We start from the raw sequence: 20,664 nt of genomic DNA, 5'->3' as shown, positions 1-20,664 counted from the left end.
GCTGAGGTCACATGCTTTTGCTGCCATGTTTGACCATTAATAACACTCGTATATTCTGACTGTTGAGCTTTTAGCCTTAGCTGTGAGGAGGTAACTTTTCTCCTCATCCCCACAGATGTTTTTGTTCTCCGTTCTTCTAATGTAGGTAATGTAGCTTAAATTGTCCTTGAGGGTTTATGTATTAAGACTGAAAGTTCAGCTAAGCTAGTATCACTTTCATAAAACTTAGTTTTTCCTCTGGTGTTTATATATTTCTTTAATTTTCTATTTTTGCTAATGTAGTCCAGGTTTTCCAGCTTCTCAGGAACTGTACTCTTGAGGTACTCTGATGCTCTGTATTCCTGAACATGCCCTTTCATTAGGATGATCTGCTGCTGTTATGTTGTCCTGCCACGAGCATCTTGAAGACAGCACTGCCTGCTTGTGCTGGATTTCTTGTTTAGATCTTCTGTCTTCTTTATCTTGGTTTAGATCCCATGACCCCAACTGTCCTCCTCCATGCTCTTGACACGGTCCCATCGATGGAAGTCTAACCCAAGATTCTGCATGACAGGTGAACTCTTTCCCACTCAGCAGCGTCCCCAGCCTAGTTTAGTCTTTGCTTATAGTACAACATACTCTCCTAGTCCCTGTTTGAGAAAGTTAAACTTTTGTAGACACTTGAAACATTTTTAATCCATCAAATATACTGACAACTGGTAGATGACACAAAGAACATAGAACTTTGCTTACACACCTACGTAGAGGAACCTTGTGTATTTTGGTGTGGGACTCAAAGTGAGCAAGAGGGCTGATTGCTTGAAGCTCAGCAGACAGAGGGCTGGGGGCTTGGGCTTCTGGGCAAAGAACATGGAGCAGACAGTGGAAGGTCAGTAAGTGTCTGGCAAGAGCTGCAACAGCCTCGGGGTAATCTCTGTCTGAACCTGGTGTCACACTAATCTCTCTTTTAATAGACAGAAAGGACAAAAAAACAAAAAAGAGTACCTACTAGGAACACCTGTACCTCTACCCACTGTGTGTGAGCGAAGATGAGTGTGAGTGTCTTCTAGAGAAGAGCAGCTTTTCAGGGCCACTCCTGTGTGCCCAGGTCTGTGCGCTGCCCTTCTCATCTCCGTGGCAGTGTCTGACTAGGGAAGTAAAGTGGACTTTAGATCACAGCAGGGAAGGCATGGCAGCAGAGCTCAGGCTCAGGCAGCCGTCACTGTGACCACAGGCTGGAAGGGTGTGGGGGTTTGGGGGTGCTGCTCAGCTCTTTTGTCCTTTTTATTTGATCCAGACTGTGGACAGTGTCATCCACACACAACACAGACAGGTAGTCGCTCATCCAAACCTTCAGAAAATAGCTTCACAAAAAAGAAAAGAAAGAAAAGAAAATATCTTCACAGACACCAGAGGTCCATACAGTCAAGTGGACAATTATATTTAGCCATCACAGCTGATATACAAAGTTTCTTTGCATAGGCGTATCAAAGAAGCACATTTGAAGTGAGGTCTTTTACTTTCCCATGTCCGTAATGTCTGAAGATGGCTTACCTGTCCTTATTGTTAGCTGGATGTAAACTCTAGTTTGAAAAGTTTGCCTCTTCACTCCACCTCCCTTTCTTCCCTCCCTTATCGTAAAGAAACATTGTCTTACAGTTTTATCTTGCTTTCTGGTTGCTTAAAGCCCAAAGCCATTTGATTTTATTTTGTTGCTGCTGTTTAGACAGGATCTTTCTGGATCTTAGGCTATCTGGAATTCTCTTTAATTTAACTGACTTCGTGCTTGGGGTTCTCCTGCTTGAGTCTCCTGAGTGCCAAGATCACAGACCTGAGCTGCCCATCTAGCCGAGTTCCTGTGCCTGTGTGTGATTTGTTCTTCGTCCTCAGTGTTTGAAATGTTTAAGTCAGTAGTTCTGAGGGCACTGCTGCTGAGGACTTGGTGAGCCTCTGTCATCTGGGAACTACTGTCTAATCATTTTGTTGGTGACTTTCCTTCTTTATCTCATTTTCTCTTGGTTGTATTTTGAACGCAGGTAACTGGATTTTCTGAACATATCATACAGTGTTTTTATTTTTTCTATTGAGGATTTACTTTCTTTCTCTCCACTCCTGTCACATTTCAGGGACATGAGATTCTTGTGCTCGGCCTTTCTGGTGGATCTCCCTCCTGTCTTCCCTCCTTTTCTTTCCACGGTGGCCTGCTGTGTTACACAGACTGCCTTTGAACTCTAGATGACCCTCCTCCCATTGCCTCCCAAGTGCTGAGGTTAGAGCACACCTCTCTTCCTTGTCTCTTTATTTTGTCTTTATACTAGAGATGTCTGAATTCTTGGTGATTTCTTGTTTCATGGTGGAGTTTGGATAGGAAAGCTCTAAATACACAGATAAGGCTTAGCAGCTAATGTTAAGTTCCACTGTTGGGTAACTGCCAGATTTAATTTGGAGGCATCTTACCTTTTTTTCTGTGATTGGATTCCTCAGAGACTTCCAATTTCCCTCCAAGTGAATACCTGACCGTTAGCCTTTTGGGAAGAGCATTGGTAGACAGAGCTATGGTCAAGGATATGCTAAAGGTGCCTCATCTGAAGGAAACATTTCATTGAGATGGGAAGACGGCTTAGCAGTTGAGAGCTCAATTCTCAGCACCCACACAGTACTCAGAACACAGTACTCAGAACACAGTACTCAGAACACAGCACTCAGAACACAGTACTCAGAACACAGCACTCAGAACACAGCACTCAGAACACAGTACTCAGAACACAGCACTCAGAACACAGCACTCAGAACACAGCACTCAGAACACAGTACTCAGAACACAGCACTCAGAACACAGCACTCAGAACACAGCACTCAGAACACAGTACTCAGAACACAGTACTCAGAACACAGTACTCAGAACACAGCACTCAGAACACAGCACTCAGAACACAGCACTCAGAACACAGTACTCAGAACACAGCACTCAGAACACAGCACTCAGAACACAGCACTCAGAACACAGTACTCAGAACACAGTACTCAGAACAGTCTGCAACTCCAGTCACGGGGCTTCTGTTCTCTTCTGGTTTCCTTGGGCAATGCATGTGCTTGTGAATTGGTTAACTCTGGATTAAGTAATAAATAACATCATTTGGTAGCTTGAAACAGTTTAGTAAGATGCTTGCACCACTGAGTCAGCACACACTGCACAGACACACATTTTCTCTTTAACTCCCTCTGCCACTTGGTGGATAATTACCAGTTTACTGTACATCACGGGCCAGGGTCTGTGCGTACTTCATCACTTTGTAGGTGTTAAGGGAACTTCCCTTTTCCCCTATGAAGGCTCCAAAACTGAGTTCTGGTAACATAAACCACAATAGATTAGCAAGAAAAAGGCATGCACATTTTTGTATATTTTTCCTAGGGAAGCTGGAAGTTGAGGATACATACAGTTTTTGAATATTGTGAGTAAATGGTTTTAAGGAGAGGTTAATAGCCACAAAGAACAGACAATAATAGTCTGGGCCAAAGTTCATCTGGGCTCTGGACATAGTGTTATGTCAGCCATCTTTTCCTGAAAGTCACTCTTTTCTGTTCTACAGGTTATCAGGAGAATGTGGGACTGCCATTCCTTATGGAAGACTCTTAGTTAGATAAGGAACTCCAGAGCACATCTGTGCTTTGAGGGAGACAGAAGGATTGGAGAAAGTTAGAGACCTTGGTTTTGAGATTGCGCTTATATTTAAGGTTGTTCAGCATGTCAGCATGCCCAACTTTGCAGCTACCTCTCATCACCTCAAACCTTGATTGGTACTCAGAGAACCATCTGTTTTAATGCTCTCAGAGGACCCACAGTGTTCTGCAAGTGGGGAAGGGAGAAGGGCAGATAAGTATATATTTGTGACAAAAGATAGAGAAATTGGAGAATGTTGCAGGAGGATGACAGCCATTCCATTTTAGCCTGCTCCTGCTACTTTATTTGTCAGGTGTGTGGTGTGTAGGTGTGTTTACATGTGAGCACACACGTGTTCATATGGAGGGATCTTTCATCACTTTCTGGTTATTGATGCAGAATCTCTCACTGAACCTAGAGCTCACCAATTCTGTCTAGCCTAGCCATCCAGCTTGCCCAAGGAGTCTGCATATCTCTGCCTCCCAAGTGCTGAGATATAGGCTGCTGGCCATGCCTGCCTGGCTTTTACCTGATTGAGGGCTAGGCGTCTGGTCTTCACACTTGTCAGGCAAGTGCTTAATCCACTGAAGCAGCTCCTGTTTCTGTGTCTTTGGGGTGATGCCCCCTGATGTCTACCTTACAACTCAGTGTTCTTCAGCATCTGAGTCCTTTACCTCATGTTTTTGTTTCCAGAAATTTCTGGCTGTAATCGGTGTGTACATGCCTGCTTAGAATTCTTGATAAAATAGGTAAATTATTTCAAGTATTAAAGGGATTTCAAAATAAGCCTGGCCAATCTCCAGTTGCTTTGCAAGTCAGGAAAAGATTTTGCTTTTTTGTGGGAGGAAGTTTTTCATTTTCTTGAAGTGCATCTGTAGTTGAAACTGAGTGACCTGTAGTTGCTTGTTTGCTTATGAATGTGTGGGAAGAGGAAGCAATATCAGATCACATTGTTTGTTCTTCAGAAGAACTGGAACAGTAGTATTTCATTGTTGTGGATTCTTTAGCAATTCCAGTTATCCGTTAGTAGCTGGCTCTAGTGACCTAGTCACTCACATCCACTCTGGTAGGCAGTTAACTGTGCCTTACTCTAGTGAGAGTTTGGGTCTTAGTTATCGTGGGAATGGCCTGCTAAGACTGTCAGTACCCTTCATTTCAGAGCAGGCAGGCCATTTCATAGTCTTCTGTTCCACATTCTCCTGCCTTGTTCTTACTGACAGATAAATGCATAATCAGTGAAGAAATGTCATGGGAAACAAGTTGATAATTTAAAGTAGAAACAGGACTTCAGAGACAGAGGCAGAAGAATCATTACAAGATTCAAACCAAGCTTGACACCCAGTCTCAAAACAAACGAAGAGGGGTGAGGAGGAATGAGGGTGTACGCTTCTGGGTCAGTTAAACTATTAGATTCTTCTAACATAATCTATTAGATTAGTATGTTTTACCTCTTTTCTGGTTTTGGTTTTTGGGGGTTTTTTTTGTTTGTTTGTTTATTTTTGTGCTGAATATTGAACCCAGGATCTGACATGTTTGGCATGTACTTTACCACTGAACTAAATACATATGCTTCACACACATGTTTTAATTTTTCAGAAGATATTTGTGATTCAAGACAATAACTGTTGTTACTAAAGTGAATAGATTCCTGAAAGTCCCTTTCGACACAGGACATGGGAATCATGCATGGACCCAGGTGAAAATCAGCATTCAGCATTGTGAGGAGACACCATGACAAAGGCAGCTTATGAAAAAGGGCATTTAACTGGGGGCTTGCTTACAGTTTCAGAATGTGAATCATGACCATCATGGTGGGGAATTCAGCAGCAGGCAGGCAGGCATGGCACGGCACTGGAGCAGTTGCTAATAGTGTACAACCTTACCTGAACAGAGGCAAAGAGAGAAAGATCTCCAGTGACACACTTCCTCCAACAAGGCCACATCTCCTAAACCTTCCTAAACAGTTTTACCCACCAGGAAAACAAGCATTCAAATATGTGAGTCTCTGGGGGCTGCTGTCCCTTACTATGGTGGTCCTTATAAAGATCCATGTATAAGAATATCCAGTTGCTAGGTTTTATTAAGTATTTCCACAAATGGAGTCTTTGCCCCTCTCCTCAGTCTTCTGTCACTATCCTCTTTTGCAGGTACGTTGTTGTTGTTCTTATCCCTAGTTCATGTGACGAAATCTAGGGCAGACTCTATGGCTACCTGCTGTTTTCAGACCTTGTAATTCCCAGTGATTCCCTTAGACATGCTCCTCTTTTTTGGAAGGAAGGGGTGACAAGGGGATTTGGCCAGACCAACATTCTGTGGTGTCTGGAAGGACCTTCTCCAGAACTTTCTTCATATGAAAAGTCACCTTGAATTGTATGTTCAACAGATTACCTTCAATGAAAATATGGGATATTCTTGCTTATCTTGGCCTTTCTCAGAAACTGACTTGCATTTGCCTTGGCATTGCCTACAACATGTGTTTGAAATACAGAATCTAAAAATAATGAGGGACCTTTAAAAGCATAGTCTAGAGAGAATTACACAGGTTTTTCTGTTTTTGTTTTTTGTTTTGTTTTTCAAGACAGGGTTTCTCTGTATAGCCCTGGCTGTCCTGGAACTCACTCTATAGACCAGGCTGGCCTTAAACTCAGAAATCCACCTGTGCCTCTGCCTCCCAAGTGCTGGGATTAAAGGCGTGTGCCACTACTGCCTGGCTTACACAGGGTTTTTATTACTTTACTTTTGCTGGAATGAGGATTGAGCCTGGAGCCTTGTGCATACCAGGAGAACAGTCTACCACTGAGCCATTACTTTGGGCTTTTGAAAAGCTTCTTCAGGCCTTGGGCCTTGTGGGAGTGACAGCGAGTGTGTGGTTGATTAGACCCCTCAGCAAGCTCTTCTCTTGGCCTTAGGTGATGAGGTGGGCAGCCTGTGGTGGGAGAACCTGAAGCTGCTGTGGGTTGCCTTTTCACAGAACACTTCCAAAAGACTGGGTGGGGCAGAAAATGTACCAGCATGTTTTTTGTTTGTCTTTCTGTTCACAGGCTCAAGGTAGATGCTTTTTTTTTTTCCCCCTTTTTCTTCCCATGGCAGGGTTTCTCTGTGTAGCCCTGGCTGTCCTGGAACTAAGGCAGGAAAATCGTGTTTGAGTCTAGCTGAGGTAACATACTGAGACCTTGTCTCTAAATCGCAAGTCTTTAAATCTCTAAGGTGAAAAAGTTTGTAGTTTGTAATGCACAGTCATAGTCTTGTTAGAACTTCTGTGAAAGCTGGAGTATTGTTGATATGGCAGATGGTCACATAAAATGGGAACACAGCAACTAAAAAGAAACCAGTGTGGGTTGAACCATTAAAAATATCTCTATGATTCACTAAAATATTTTTCATTTGGGTCAACTTGCTAATGCTGTAATCTTGTTTTAGTCATCTTTTGAGAATAACCAAATATGAAATAGACAAAGCAGGCTGGCAAGATGGCTCAGTAGTTCACGGTGCTGATGTTCGGCCTGACGACCCGAGTTTGGTCCCTGTGTCTCCTCCCGTGGTGGAAGGAGAACTGTCCTAACCTCCACATGCCCACCATGACATGTGGTATTTTCTAAATAAAATAGACAAAAGGAAATAACCAAGCATGGCTTTAGAGTTTCTTTATTGGTGAATTTTAGGGCATGAACTTTGTGAAATAAAATAATCTTAAGACATTTGCTTGTAGAAGCTGGTGGGAATCTTTGCTTTTTCCTCAGTGAGTGGTCAGAAAGAATTGTACTTGTCAGGAATACCTGGTTGTTTTCCCAGGAGATTATCCCCAGATGTCTCTTTTGTTTTGTTTTGTTTTTGTTTTTGTTTTGTTTTTCGAGACAGGGATTCTCTGTATAGCCCTGGCTGTCCTGGAGCTCACTCTGTAGACCAGGCTGGCCTTGAACTCAGAAATCCGCCTGCCTCTGCCTCCCAAGTGCTGGGATTAAAGGCGTGCGCCACCACTGCCCGGCCCCAGATGTCTCTTAATGACAGCCTTGCCCAATCCTGCCAGGAGGAATGGCCACGCTGCCTATCTATCTCTTTCCTAACTGACCAAAGTAGGCACGTAGATATTTTCTTGAGGTTGCTTACAGCATTCCATGCCTGAGATCTGATTAAGCCCAGTGGGAAGTGGCTTCCTGGTGAGGTAATGGTTTTGTGTGGGGGGGGGGGGAATGTTTTAAGTCTTTTTACAAGGGTACGGGTCTATTTATGTGTCTCAAGTTTAATTGATCTAATTACTCCAAATACAATCACCCTGGAGACTAGGGTTCAGCATAAGGGGCACAAGCACGACTACAGCAGTGCTGGGTGTCACTTCTCACAAGCTGTGGGGTCGATTCTCCACACGGCCGGCACCTGAGCACCATCTCTGCACACTACCCTTTGCTTTCCTCGCTTCCATAGGTAACCTTAGTGGACCTTTTATTTCCAAGAAGACCACTGCACGGGCACCTTTTAGAGTTCCTAGTATGTTTTGAGTTTGGCCCAGTCTGAACATCTGTGCCGCCGACTCTGATGGAGTGGAGCTATACATAATAAACACAGCCCAGCACTTTTGTTTTCTTTGCTCTTCTTACTCTTGTTTCCTGTAAACAAGACAATGTAAAAATTTTGATACTTAAGAGTCAAAAAATATCACCTTATGTTTATAGGTATACTCTAAAATTGGCTCTCTTGGTCCTGTCTCATTCCTAATAAGAACAAAGCCCCAGAATGCTCTGCACTTTCAGCAAAGTGGGTGTGTTACCATGGTAACAAGAAATCTGCTTATTCTAACTGAGGCAGGGTTCTCTGTTCTGTTGCTTTCAGGAGAAAATAAAAAAACCAATCCAAATGCCTTCTTGTAGACTTGACAGCGTGACCTGTTCAGAATATATCCAAATGCCCTTCACTTACAAACATGGCAGCACGACTAAGATATATTGTATGAGAAGGACAGTCTCTTGAGTTGGAATTCTGTCACCTTATGAAGACTTCAAAACAGATCCAGGTGGGCTTCTTACAGGTGCCTGAGGATAACCTGATAACTTCCTGTTAAGCATCATCACCATCCCCCATCTTTCTCCCAGTCCACCTTGCAAACAGCTAACTGGTAGAGGTTTAGGAGAATCACATGAGACAAGTGTAAAAATTAATTTTCCTTGGGCTAAATTCCCCATGTGGGTGGGCCTCACAGTCTCCTCAGTCAGCATCTGAATGTTGTAGTCAAGATTTGAAGTGCCTTTCTCAGCTCTTAGCATGGAGCAAGGCTGTTACAATACATGAATAGATGAAGGGAACAAAATGAAGTCATGGTGGCTTACAGAGCAGGTGGACAGCAGTGGACAGTGGCAAGCCATGGATGACTCATTAAAGTTTGAGGGCAGACCTAGTGGGATGTATGGGGGGGGGGGAGCCAAGAACGAGTCAGGGTTTGGGGTGTTAACAGATGGAACAGTAATATTTCTGTTTATTACAATGGGGAAGATTTCAGAATGTGAGTGGAATGTGCAAAGGGAATGAGGATTTTGACTGGGGACTGCTGAGTTTGAGATGCTTATTCTATAGGTGTGCATATGGGGCATTAAAACAGCTAGTATACTAACTGGAGAGAGGTTTGGGTTGATGATTTGGTGAGGCATATGGATGACATTGAGAACATTAGTGGACTGAAGGAGAGTAGGTCCCAAACTGCTTGAGGTGCCATGGAACATCTTTAAAAACAGAATATTCTTGAAAACATTATGGTAGTGTGTATGCTTGACCCACATCTGTAACTTCAAAAGGATGTTTAGGGATGTCTGCTTGCGTTCATCTTGTGTATTTCTGTGGGGCTGGGTTCTGCCTCCCAAATGCTAGCTAGGATTATAGGTGTGCACTACCATGCCCAATGGATGTGGTCTGGAGACCAACCCAGAGCTTTGTGCCTGGTAAGCAAGTAAGTACTTAGTCAAAGAGGCTCTATCTCAACCACTATCCTGTTCTTAGGTTTAAATGCACTAAACATTGAGTCAGTGGGACAGTGTTTAATTTCAGAAGTAGATGGGCTGGTGGAGATACAAACCACTCCCCACCCTGTTTTTGAGATAGGACTTCTCTGCTATTTGAATAGGCTGGCCAGCTTTGGAGCTCGCTAGCCCTGGAATTACACTGCCTGTGCTGGTGTTTATGTGAATGCGAGATGGGAGCTCAGTGCTTGATGCTTTGTGGCAAGCACTTTGCTGACTGACTGGCTCTCCAACCCCAATCGGGCATCTTTGGGAGAAACATGAGTCACTAAATAGGCATCTAGAAGGCTTTAGGACAGTCAAGAAAAAAATATTTCAAATTCAAAGCAGTATGAGCACCTGCATGTTAAAATTATTCACTTGTATCACCTAAAGATACAATAATAAACCAGTTTGATCTTATAAAGGATATTTAATTAGGTTTCTTGATACCTTTTAATCTTTGCATTTTTAAAGGTATAGATTTCTATTCAATAATAATTTGAGAAAAAATAATGTATCCCATCATACTGGATTCCTATTCCTCCCAGATCTGTTCTCCTCCCTGGTACCACCCCCCACCCCCCCAAGAAATCGCCACCGAGTCCAACTGTGTTGCCTATATGGTCATGGGGGCATTTTATAACCAAAAGTTTTTGTAAATATAAAGACCAAAAGGGAAATTCACAATGGTAGGCTATTTCTTAAAATTTAGCATATATAAGATTTTTGCCAGGCGTGGTGATACATGGTTGTAATCCCAACACTGAGAAGCCAGAGGTAGGAACATCAGAAGTTCAAGGTCATCATCCTTGGCTGTATAGCCACAAGGCCAGTTGGAGGCCAACCTAGGCTATGGGAGACCCAGTCTGAAAACAAAAGATTTTTTTCTCTTAGCTTCTTAAACTTTATTTCTTCTGCATTAAGACAGATGTTAGTTTCATTTGATATCTTTTGTTTCCAGATTAAATTAAAAGTACCTGTTTCTACTGCTTGCCTTCCATGGGTTTTATTCTTCTCAATTCCTGTGTTCCTCTCCTTTATTCTGCCTTCTCCCAAATGAGAGCCTGTGGAAGACAGGATGCATGGCTTTAGATTTATGGCTTTCTCATAAAGTTTATAGCTACAAGCTGGGTGTGGTGGTACATGCCTGTAATCCCAACACTCTGAGCAGTATCATAGAGCCATGATGTCATTTTTTTTCTATTCAAATTTAGTTTCAGGGTTATAAACTCTGCAATTCCTCTATACCTTTATTACCATGAGTAACTTTAAATTTTCATTTTAATGTGCTTTGGGGGAGTTCTTTCTGTATTATTTCATCCTCCCTAATAGTATTTGGAGGTCTCCATATGTGTTTTCCTAAAATTTATTTCAAAGCTGAGACTTTAAGAACTGATTTGGCTGCATACCAGGATCAGCTTTAGACCCCCCAAATGTTCCTGTTTGTTTTCTTTCTCTGTTATAGTCTGATGCTCTTATCCTCCTGTTTCTGTTTGCCACTTAGCTGGGTGTTCATACTGTCTTCATGGGTTTGTGTTAACAACAGCACCACTTTACTTTGTGATCTGGTTGACGGTACAGTACTTTCTCAAGTCTGACCCAAGTCTATCATTTGTGTGTGTGTGTATTCATGGTACTGCCCTTTCTGAAGCTCACAACCTGTACTCTTATGTTCTGTGTACCTTTATTTGTTTGTTTGTTTGTTTGTTTGTTTGTTTGTTTTGGTTTTTCGAGACAGGGTTTCTCTGTGTAGCCCTGGCTGTCCTGGAACTCACTCTGTAGACCAGGCTGGCCTTGAACTCAGAAATCAGCCTGCCTCTGCCTCCCAAGTGCTGGGATTAAAGGCGTGCGCCACCATTGACTTTAATCACACCACTCTGTGTGCCTTTTAAATCCATCTCCCAGTTTAGAAGGTACACTAGAAGATGGAGTCTTTGCTTACTGCTGTACTAACCTCTGAGAGTATGATTAGAACCTAGGCAGGTGTTCAGAAGCCTGAGGAACCAACTGCAAGGACCATTGCTTTGGTAATGAGAAGCAAGGCTCAGAACTGTGTGGTTTGAGGAGGACAATTTACTTGTATGTTTGAGTCAGAGGTTTTATACTTGTTTAATGAAATAGACAAAGATCCCGCCAAGGTAAGTGTTGCATTTTTAACAGCCTGGTCTCTGCAGGCTCTTCCAGATGCCTTCAGTTTTAACAGAGCAGTGTCACAAAGCTGGAGGTGTGCCCTGGAAATGGTTCCCTTCTTTGTGGTCCATTAAATCTCCGGTTTACATCTGTTACTAACTTTCCCTACATTGTTCTCATCATCTGCACTGAATGATTACTGATCTAAAGTCATATGATATAAACTGGAGTATCCTTTGCTGTTCTTCTGTATATATAGTTTCTAGTTTTATGTTCTATGATCATATGTATGCTTTGGGGGTTTTGTTTTTTGTTTGTTTGTTTTTGCTTTTGTTTGGTTTGGTTTTTAGATAGGGTTTCTTTATGTAATAGCCCTGGCTTTGTAGACCAGGCTGGCCTCAAACTCAGAGATCCACCTGCCCCTGCTGCCCCGAGGCCTGTGTATGGTTTTATAACAAACTAATAAATACTCTTTTGATACCAGTTTGACTCACACTGGCTTGAAACTGAAGTTGATATATGCAGTCTAAGTATGGATCTTCTCTAGGATGTTACCATTTAGGTAGGTGCTGTGGTACACACTTGAGCACCCCACCCCCTCCCTCCCTCCTCCTCTCCCTCTCTCCCTCCCTCCCTCTTGGCCAGGTTAGGCTCAAACCCATGATTGTTGTTGGGAAGGCTCGGAGCACAGGCCGTCGGTGCCGTCACGCCTGCCTAGGTTTGCTGTGACCTGCTGCTGCTGCTGGACCTTCACTTGCACATTGTTTTCATTTTGACCTTGAGGAAATGAAGGTTCTTAGTACATTGAAATGTGTGTATCTTTAGATGGTAGACTATGTTCCTAGTGATTAGGGTATGCAGTATTTTTCCTAACTGTACAGTCTGTTCAAAGGCAAAAGAATGTTGCTTTCACTATAAGATCTGACTTTTTCTTTTTTCTCTTCCTTCCTTTTGCTCTCTTCTCACTCCCTCTCCCTCCCCCTCCCCCTGTCTTTTCCTTCTCTCTTCTTTTTCTCTTTCTCTTTCTTTCTTGGCAGCATCTCATGTGGCCCAGGTTGGCTTTGAATTTGCTATTAGTTGAAGAGGATCTTAAACTCCTGAGCCTTTTTTTAAATGCTGAGATTACAGGCCTATGACACTTGTAATGCCTGGCTGAAAGACCTGCCTTTTGAGGGGTCAGCTTGAATGTAAGCTAGGGCTAGCCCTTTATTTCTTCACAGCACCTTAAACAGTGCAGGTTAGCTTCAGTTTTGTTTTCTAGTAATGTTATTTATATTTTATATAAAATATAAATGTCATTTATATTTTATAGTAATGTTAAGTGTAAGTAATGTTAAGTGAAAGGTTTTTTTGATTGTCTGATAATAAGCTGTCAAAAACTGAGAGATAAGTATTGTTTGATATATGGTGGGACTAAGTAGTAGTTCCTGAAGTAAACCCATGTTGCTAAATGTTTTCATAGTAGGGGTTTACATTTTTATTTTGCAAAACATGTTGTGTCTTGTTTCAGTGTATCAGTAATGTTGATTGATGATGCAATGGCTTTGTCTGTTTGTGGAAGTGTCTTAGTTACGTTTCTGTTGCTGTGATTAAAAAAAAAAACAGACTAGAAGCAGCTTGGGGAGGAAAGGGTTTCGTTTAATTGACTTATACTTCCAAATCATAGGCTATCACTAGGGGACTTAAGGGCAAGAACTAAAGTAGAGACCGTGGAGGAATACTGCTTACAACCTCGGACCACCTGTCCAAAGATGGGACCACCCATAATGGGTTGCCCCCTCATTCATTAATCAAGCAAATGCCCCACAGATACGCCCTGCGGGCCAACTGTGACTGGGACAGTTCCTCACTGAGGTTCCCCTCACCCACTGGTCTTGAGCTTGTGTCAAGACGATGAGAACTAACCATCGCAGTGGTCTTGAGATGGTATTGTTTTCTGGATGCTCACCTCTTTTTTTGCATAATGGTTGCAGATTATAAGTACAGATGCTGAGGGATTGACAGAGATTGTCTAACAGTGTGGAGAAAGAGGATCAGCCTGCAGAGTGGCCCCAAGTAGAAGGGATTCAGTACCAGACAACTGGTGCTGCTAAGTTTAGGGAAGGTGGGTGGGGTTGTATCTGTGTCGCTTTCTTAACTTTTTCCAATGGCCTATGATTGACTACTAAGCAATTGCAAGCAAGTAGCATCCTGTTTTGAGTGTAGAAAGGAAAAGGTTGGAACCATTCGTCACAAACTCCAGCAGTCTGTGAGCTGTGATTATGCTTGCTTCTATAAGATTGACAATTCGGAAGTAGTAAAGTAGTCATTTCTCTTATCAAATTTCCATTTATTTTACTTCATCTCCACATGTCTGTGTTATCCATGACAAAAATACTTGAAATAAGCAACCTAGCCTGCTCATATCTCCTAGGCCCTGAACGGGACTTAGATGAGCTCTGGTCTGTACCTGGGCACCCTGTCTCCATGTCCCTACCTTTTTTTTTTTTTTTTTTAGATTTATTTTTTTTAATTAATTAATTAATTAATTTATTTATTTTTGGTTTTTCGAGACAAGGTTTCTCTGTGTAGCCCTGGCTCTTCTGGAACTCACTCTGTAGACCAGGCTGGCCTCGAACTCAGAAGAAATCTGCCTGCCTCTGCCTCCCAAGTGCTGGGATTTAAGGCGTGCGCCACCACCGCCCGGCCTTAAGATTTATTCTTATTATTTCATGTGCATGAGTGCTTTGCCTACAGGTATATCCATTCACCACATGTGAGTCTGGTACCCAAGGAGGTGGTGAGCCTTCATGTGGGTGCTGGGAATTGAACCCGGGTCCTTTGAACAACAACAAATGCTCTTAACCATTGAGCCAACTTTCCAGCCCCATGTCCCTACATTTTGAAGCTAATTCCCATGTCCAAAAAAGTTTCATAACATCCCAAAACGGCACCACTAACTGGGACTGACTGCTTCGACAGAGGAGCCTGTGGGGGCTTTTCACATGCGACCATAACAGTGTGCTCTACTTTCTGTGCTGCCAGTGAAGTTTGATCTTTGCTGTCAGCCACTCTTGTGGTTTGATTAGTAATAGAAATACTAAAGGGCTCTGAGGCAGTGGTGGCGCACGCCTTTAATCCCAGCACTTGGGAGGCAGAGGCATGTGGATTTCTGAGTTCGGGTCCAGCCTGGTCTACAGAGTGAGTCCAGGACAGCCAGGGCTACACAGAGAAACCCTGTCTCAAACCCCCCAGCCCCCCCCCCCAAAAGAAAGGGTTCTGAATGTGATCTGTGCATACTTTCTCATAATTTTGAGTCAGGTAAGTTGGGGTTTTCTGTTGAAGTTAATTATATGTTTTTTGCTATATAGAAATAATTATATTTCTTAATTATATCTTAAAATGTAAGCCTCAAGGTATTTTTATGTTTCTTGGTATTTTCTTCCTTCCTAGTTTTGGTGTTTAGGAGTCTGTTTATCAGAGAGTTTATTTGTGCTAATAATAATTTGGTATTTTTTAGTTTTAAAAAGAATCTATGTAGACATGTCTCTAGACAGCTATGCCTGACATAGTGGAGAATCATGGGGTGACCATACAGCATTTCTAGTTAACTCGTGGATGTCTGGATAGTTTAGAAAACAGGATTTGGGATTTTAAAAGTAAGAGGTTGCTTATGTCTACATATCTAGATGGCTCTGTCCCAGAAGGCATTAGCAACGTGAAAGTTGGGGCTTTTGTTTGTTTTGTTTTGTTTTGTTTGAGACAAGGTTTCTCTGTGTAATAGCCCTGGCTCTTCTGGACTGGCTTTGTAGACCAGGCTGGCCTTGAACTCACAAGAGATCTGCGTGCCTCTGCCTCCAAGTGCTGGGGTTAAAGGCATGTATCACTATGTCTGGCCTCAAAGATTTTTTTTTTTTTTGTCTATCTAATTTGACAGTATTAAAAACTAAATGGCTTTATTATAAAAGTGACTGTTTTCACAGAGCTGGTGTCCAGAATTTTTTTTAAAATCTGACATTGCATAGGAATATATGCAGTAACTAGTATGCTGGGAAAAGCTGCTACTTCATGCACATGTCTTTGCTCTGCAAGAATGTAACTGAGGTTGGATAACTTCAGCCTGAACAGCATCCTCCTGTTCTTTGCTGGCCATCTCTCACCTTTGGGAGGGGACAAGATGAGGAAATAAGAGATAAGAGATTTCTGTCTTTTGGCTGCTTTAAGTCCTTACATGTGGAGGAAAATTGATTCCATTCTACTTAATGTTTTCCATGGATAAGCCATTGTGGTGCATACTCTGAAGAATACAGAAAGGAATTAAGATTATCCTGCTATCATATAGGGTAATTGCCCCCAGGAAAAGCACAGTTCTGGCAGTTTATAAGAGACAGATGGTGGCAGGTCAGTAACTTTGATGGGTTGAGGATAGGACAGTGAATGAGACCTGGGCAAAGAAGGGTGATAACAGCAGTAGCCATCGTTTGTCAGTTACAGGCCCTTTGCAAATACTCAAGCATTTACATAGTGACTCTGTGGAGCCGTGCACACTGTCCTACACGGTTAATCTCAGTCTCATGAAGGACAGGCAAGTGACTTCAAGGCCAGCCTGGTCTACATATGAAGTTCCAGGCCATCTAGGTTACAGAGTTAAGACTCTTATCTTAAAATTAAAAAATTAAAACAAAACAAAGACACCCCCCCCCCCAAGCTCTGACAAGATTTTCGATAAACATTAGAGCTTCTAATTAGGGGCAGCCTTCTTCAGTTTCTCCCTGTATTTCACATTAGTCATGGCCTGTTTCTCACCCTTTGGTTTTTCTGTAATATTTTTATCATTGAAATTAAAGGCACGTATCCAAATGGCCTAGAAGACACAAATCCTCTTGCTTCAGTCTCCCAAGTGCTGTGATTACAAGCTATAACCCACTACGTTTGGCTTACTAAATTGCCTAGCTGGGCCTTGAACTTGAAATCTTCCTATGCTAACTACATCATCCTGTTTTCCCAGTATCTGGGTCTTAGTCACTTGTTCACTTGCTGTAAGGAGACACGGTGACCAAGGCTACTCATAAAAAGAAGCATTTAAATGGGAGCATACTTGTAGTTCCAGAGGGTTAGTCCATGATCATGTTGGGGATGGCAGGGGTGGGCAGGCGGGCGGGCATGGTGAAGTAGCTGGGAGCTCGCATCTGATCCACATGTTGCAAGCAGAAGGCAAACAAGACTGGGCCTGGCATGGGCTTTTGAAATCTCAAAGCCCACCCCAGTGACACACCTCCTCCAACAAGGTCATACCTGCTAATCTTTCCCAAACACATCCACTAACTAGATATTAGGCATTCAAACACGTGAGCCTTTGGCGGCCATTCCCATTCAAAGCTCCACACTGGAATCACGTCTGCACCACCTGGCCCCAGTAAGAACTATTTTCTCTTAAAATGAACTTTCAGTAACTTTAATCTGTGACTTAGCTTTCCTTTCGGGGAGTGTAGAAGTAGATCAGAGGAAAACCATCCAATGCATTGTGCTGGCTGACTGACTGACAGGAGGGGCCTCTGTAATGGTGGTTATTCCACAATTCATTGGTATTTGTTGACTGACTGTTGATTTTTATTATTTTACATGTATTTGCACGAGTGTTTTGTCTGCATATGTATGTCTGTGCACCCCAATCACACCTGCTCAAGGAGTCTAGAAGAGCATGTCCGGTTCTGGACAGTTACAGACAGTAGCAAGCCATTATATCATGGTACTGGGACTCAAATCTGTGTCCTTTGGAAGAGCAGCCAGTGCTCCTAACTGCTAAGCCATCTTTCTAGCCCCCAAGAGTCATAAAATTTAATTTGATAAGTTCCACATTTGTGAAATGACAGTATTAACTGTTTCTAGCTAAGTGGTCAGTGGTCAGTAAATATTCATGATTAAGTTGCTATGATTTCTACATAGTGTCTTTTTTCTGTCCCCACTTAAGTAAATGTGGGCAGTTATGATTCTTGCTTTAAAAGGATATACAAAATAGTTTAAAATAGCAGATTTTGTGTTTGGTGTCTTTACATATACCTTTCACTAAAATTGGTGAAAATTAAGATAGTTTCAGATACTTAACAGGCTGTTTGTTTATATTGTACAGACCAAGGGACTAAAAGTCATACTTGTGTAGGTTCAACAAGAAGGCTCATAAGAGTGCTTGCTACCAAGCAGGAGAGAATGGACTCCTGCAAGTTGTCCTCTGAACAAGACACACACACACACACACACACACACACACACACACACACACACACTGTGGCGTGCATGCCCTTCCCCCATGCATATGTATACTTATTTTTTAAAAGAAAGAAAAAGGATGTGTGTTTAAGAAGTGATAGATTGAACCAGCTTTGTTGGTTCATGCTTCTAACTGTATCGGTGGAGAGACTCTCAAGTTCAAGGCCAGCCTGAACTGCAGCAGGGAGACCTTTTCTCAAAACAGCACATCTTGAGTTTTCTTTAAAAGAAACAAAGAAGTTGGTTGGCTTTGCCATTGTCACCTTTTATTACTTGATTTCCTAGTGTGTCTCCCTTTTCTTTCTTTTTAAATTGCTTCCTGATTTATTTCCTGTTCAGTTTTCAGTAATGGGTGTGGGTGGAGTAAGAACTTGCCCCTTGTCTGAACCAGGAAGGAGTAAGGCAAGCTGAGAGTGGCCTCACCCACCAGACCTCTCTCCCAGGCAGTCAGCCTGGAGCTCCAGATTGTCTACGTAATGAAAATTTCAGAGCTCATTTATCCAGTTTTCCAAATGCTTCTGCCTATTTCCCGTCTTTAAAAACAAACAAACAAACAAACAAACAAACAAACAAACAGTAAATATAGGAGAGAGAATTGAGCTTTGTACTGAAGTGTCAGCTGTTGATCACCCACATGGCTCAGGGGTGGCTTGAGCTCCTGAGCCCGTTTCTACTCCAATTGCTAGGAGTACGTGTTCATTGAGTCTCTTATTAAATATCCTCTCCCAACTTGTTCTTTTTGAAATTGGAAGATGAAAAAATCAAGATTTTTAAACTATTATTCTATAGCTTCCCCCAAATCCAGAACTTGCTGTTTTATATATCCCTCAAGAGGCTAACCAAATTCCTGCTCTCCCATATTTCCTGTAAATTAGTGGCTGGTTCTCCAGGACTGACCAGATTACAACTGGTCGGTTTTATTTTTGAAAGTGTTTTTTTCCTTTCTCATCAGGAGTCCCTCTAGTGTCTGTGTTTTTGGTTTTGTAATATTAGCAGTGACTTATCAGTACTAGAGTCCTTAATGTAGTAAAAGCTGCAAACAAAGATAACTTACTGTCATTCCAGCTGACTTGGAACCACAGCCTACGAGGAAAGAAGTTTTCATCTAAGGAATCTGCTGTCTTCAACTGTATTTTTGTTTGAGTTAATATCCTCTATGACACTGGTTACCAGTGACAGGATTTGGTGTTAAGATTTTCAGTATAATATTTAATGAGTAGTTGGTAACAGTTAAACTGCAAATTCCCTATAGTTCATCCAGTTAGGGTGCTGTCTTGGACTACTTAGTCATTTCTCAGCTTGCTAAGGCTCAGTTTGTGTTCAAATTAACATGTACATCTTTACCTGGATACTATATATAGCTGCTAAGGCCTTACCTTCTTGCTTTTTCTTGTTTTCTTTTTCTATGGTATTGGAGTTTCTTTTTCTATGGGGGCTGAACCTAGGGCCTTAAAATACATGCTAGTCAAGTGCTCTGTCATAATCACTTTGAACAATAAAGTCTAAAATATGTCTGTACTAAAATTTTAGTAAAGGTAACTTATTGAAGACATTGGGTTTGTTGTTGTTTCCCTCAGGAGTGGGTGCTCGTTCAACATGCAGTCTTGCTTAGTTCATGTGTTGTAGCCCTAGCTAGCCTCAGACTCCTGACAGTCTTCCTTGTCTTACTCTCTCATGTGCTAGGATTTACAAGTGTGTGTACCCCTACCCCTTTTGTAGAAAGGAGGCTTGGAGGAGGAGGATACTGCTTGTTCAGGTTTTATAGTTACAGTTAAGGTTTCACTTCATAACTGCCCATTTTCTATTTGAGTATCCTAAAGCATCTGGGGCTCGTTTGGTGTCTTCTAGGGCCTTTCCACCGTCCTCTGTTAATGTTTATATACATGGTGATACTTCTGTAGCATTTGAAAGAATAATTCCTGAATCCTAATCACCTCTTAACTATTTTATTTCAAGCAAATAACTGAAGATGGCAGCCCAGAAAGTAGAGGTTGCCCAGCTCAGTGAAATTCTGTAGTGAGATGAATGGAGGAGGTTTTCCTGAGGAAGCGTAAAAGAAACTGTCTGCCTGGCAGCAGTGCCCTTCACCTTCTCCATGCTGTTCTTTAGAGCTTGTATAACTTCAGGGCCCTCTGAAGCTTACCTGAGCCTGTCTACTGTCTATGAGGACACAGAGGACATTAAATTGAGACAAAATTTAAGTTTTTTTTTTTTTTAAACCAACATTCATATTCATTCTCTCTCTCTCTCTCTCTCTCTCTCTCTCTCTCTCTCTCTCTCTCTCTCTCTCTCTCTCTCTCTCTCTCTCTCTCTCTCTGTGTGTGTGTGTGTTATGTGTGTGTTTTGCCTGCCTAGTTGTGCACCACAGGTAGCACTGGATCCTCTGGAACTGGAGCTACAGATGTTTGTGAGCCACCATGTGGATACTGGGAATCTAACCTTTTGGAAGAGCAACCAGTGTTTTTAAATATTGAGCTATTTCTCCACCCCCTAATATTAGTGTGTATATGCATGTGCATAGGCACATGTGAAATGGTCCTCAAGAAGATCGAAAGACAGCTTTTGGAGATTGCCTCTCTCCTCCTACCATGTGTGTTCCAGCTATGGAACTAGGTTGTGAGACTTAGCAACAAGCACCCTAACCGCTAAGTCATTTCACCA

The 20,664-nt window shown here is 42.2% G+C and overlaps 1 protein-coding gene across 5 annotated transcripts in view; it reads left to right on the top strand.

Annotated features, from left to right (window-relative positions):
• The window catches only part of Fbxo34 (F-box protein 34), a 71,444-nt gene that overhangs the window by 34,222 nt on the left and 16,558 nt on the right, over positions 1-20,664 (top strand). Inside the window, exon 1 of one of the 5 annotated variants that reach the window (XM_034498897.2) lies at positions 8,627-8,648. The exons of the other annotated variants lie outside the window; for them this stretch is intronic. The gene's annotated coding sequence lies outside the window, so the exon portion shown is untranslated. Of the gene's footprint in view, positions 1-8,626; positions 8,649-20,664 lie in introns of those variants that run through there. 5 annotated transcript variants of the gene reach the window in all.

The sequence above is a fragment of the Arvicanthis niloticus genome, chromosome 3 (genome assembly GCF_011762505.2).
Source record: "Arvicanthis niloticus isolate mArvNil1 chromosome 3, mArvNil1.pat.X, whole genome shotgun sequence".
Taxonomy (NCBI): domain Eukaryota; kingdom Metazoa; phylum Chordata; class Mammalia; order Rodentia; family Muridae; genus Arvicanthis; species Arvicanthis niloticus.
The sequence above is the reverse complement of the archived record's forward strand: the minus strand, read 5'-3'. Positions and strand labels throughout refer to the sequence as shown.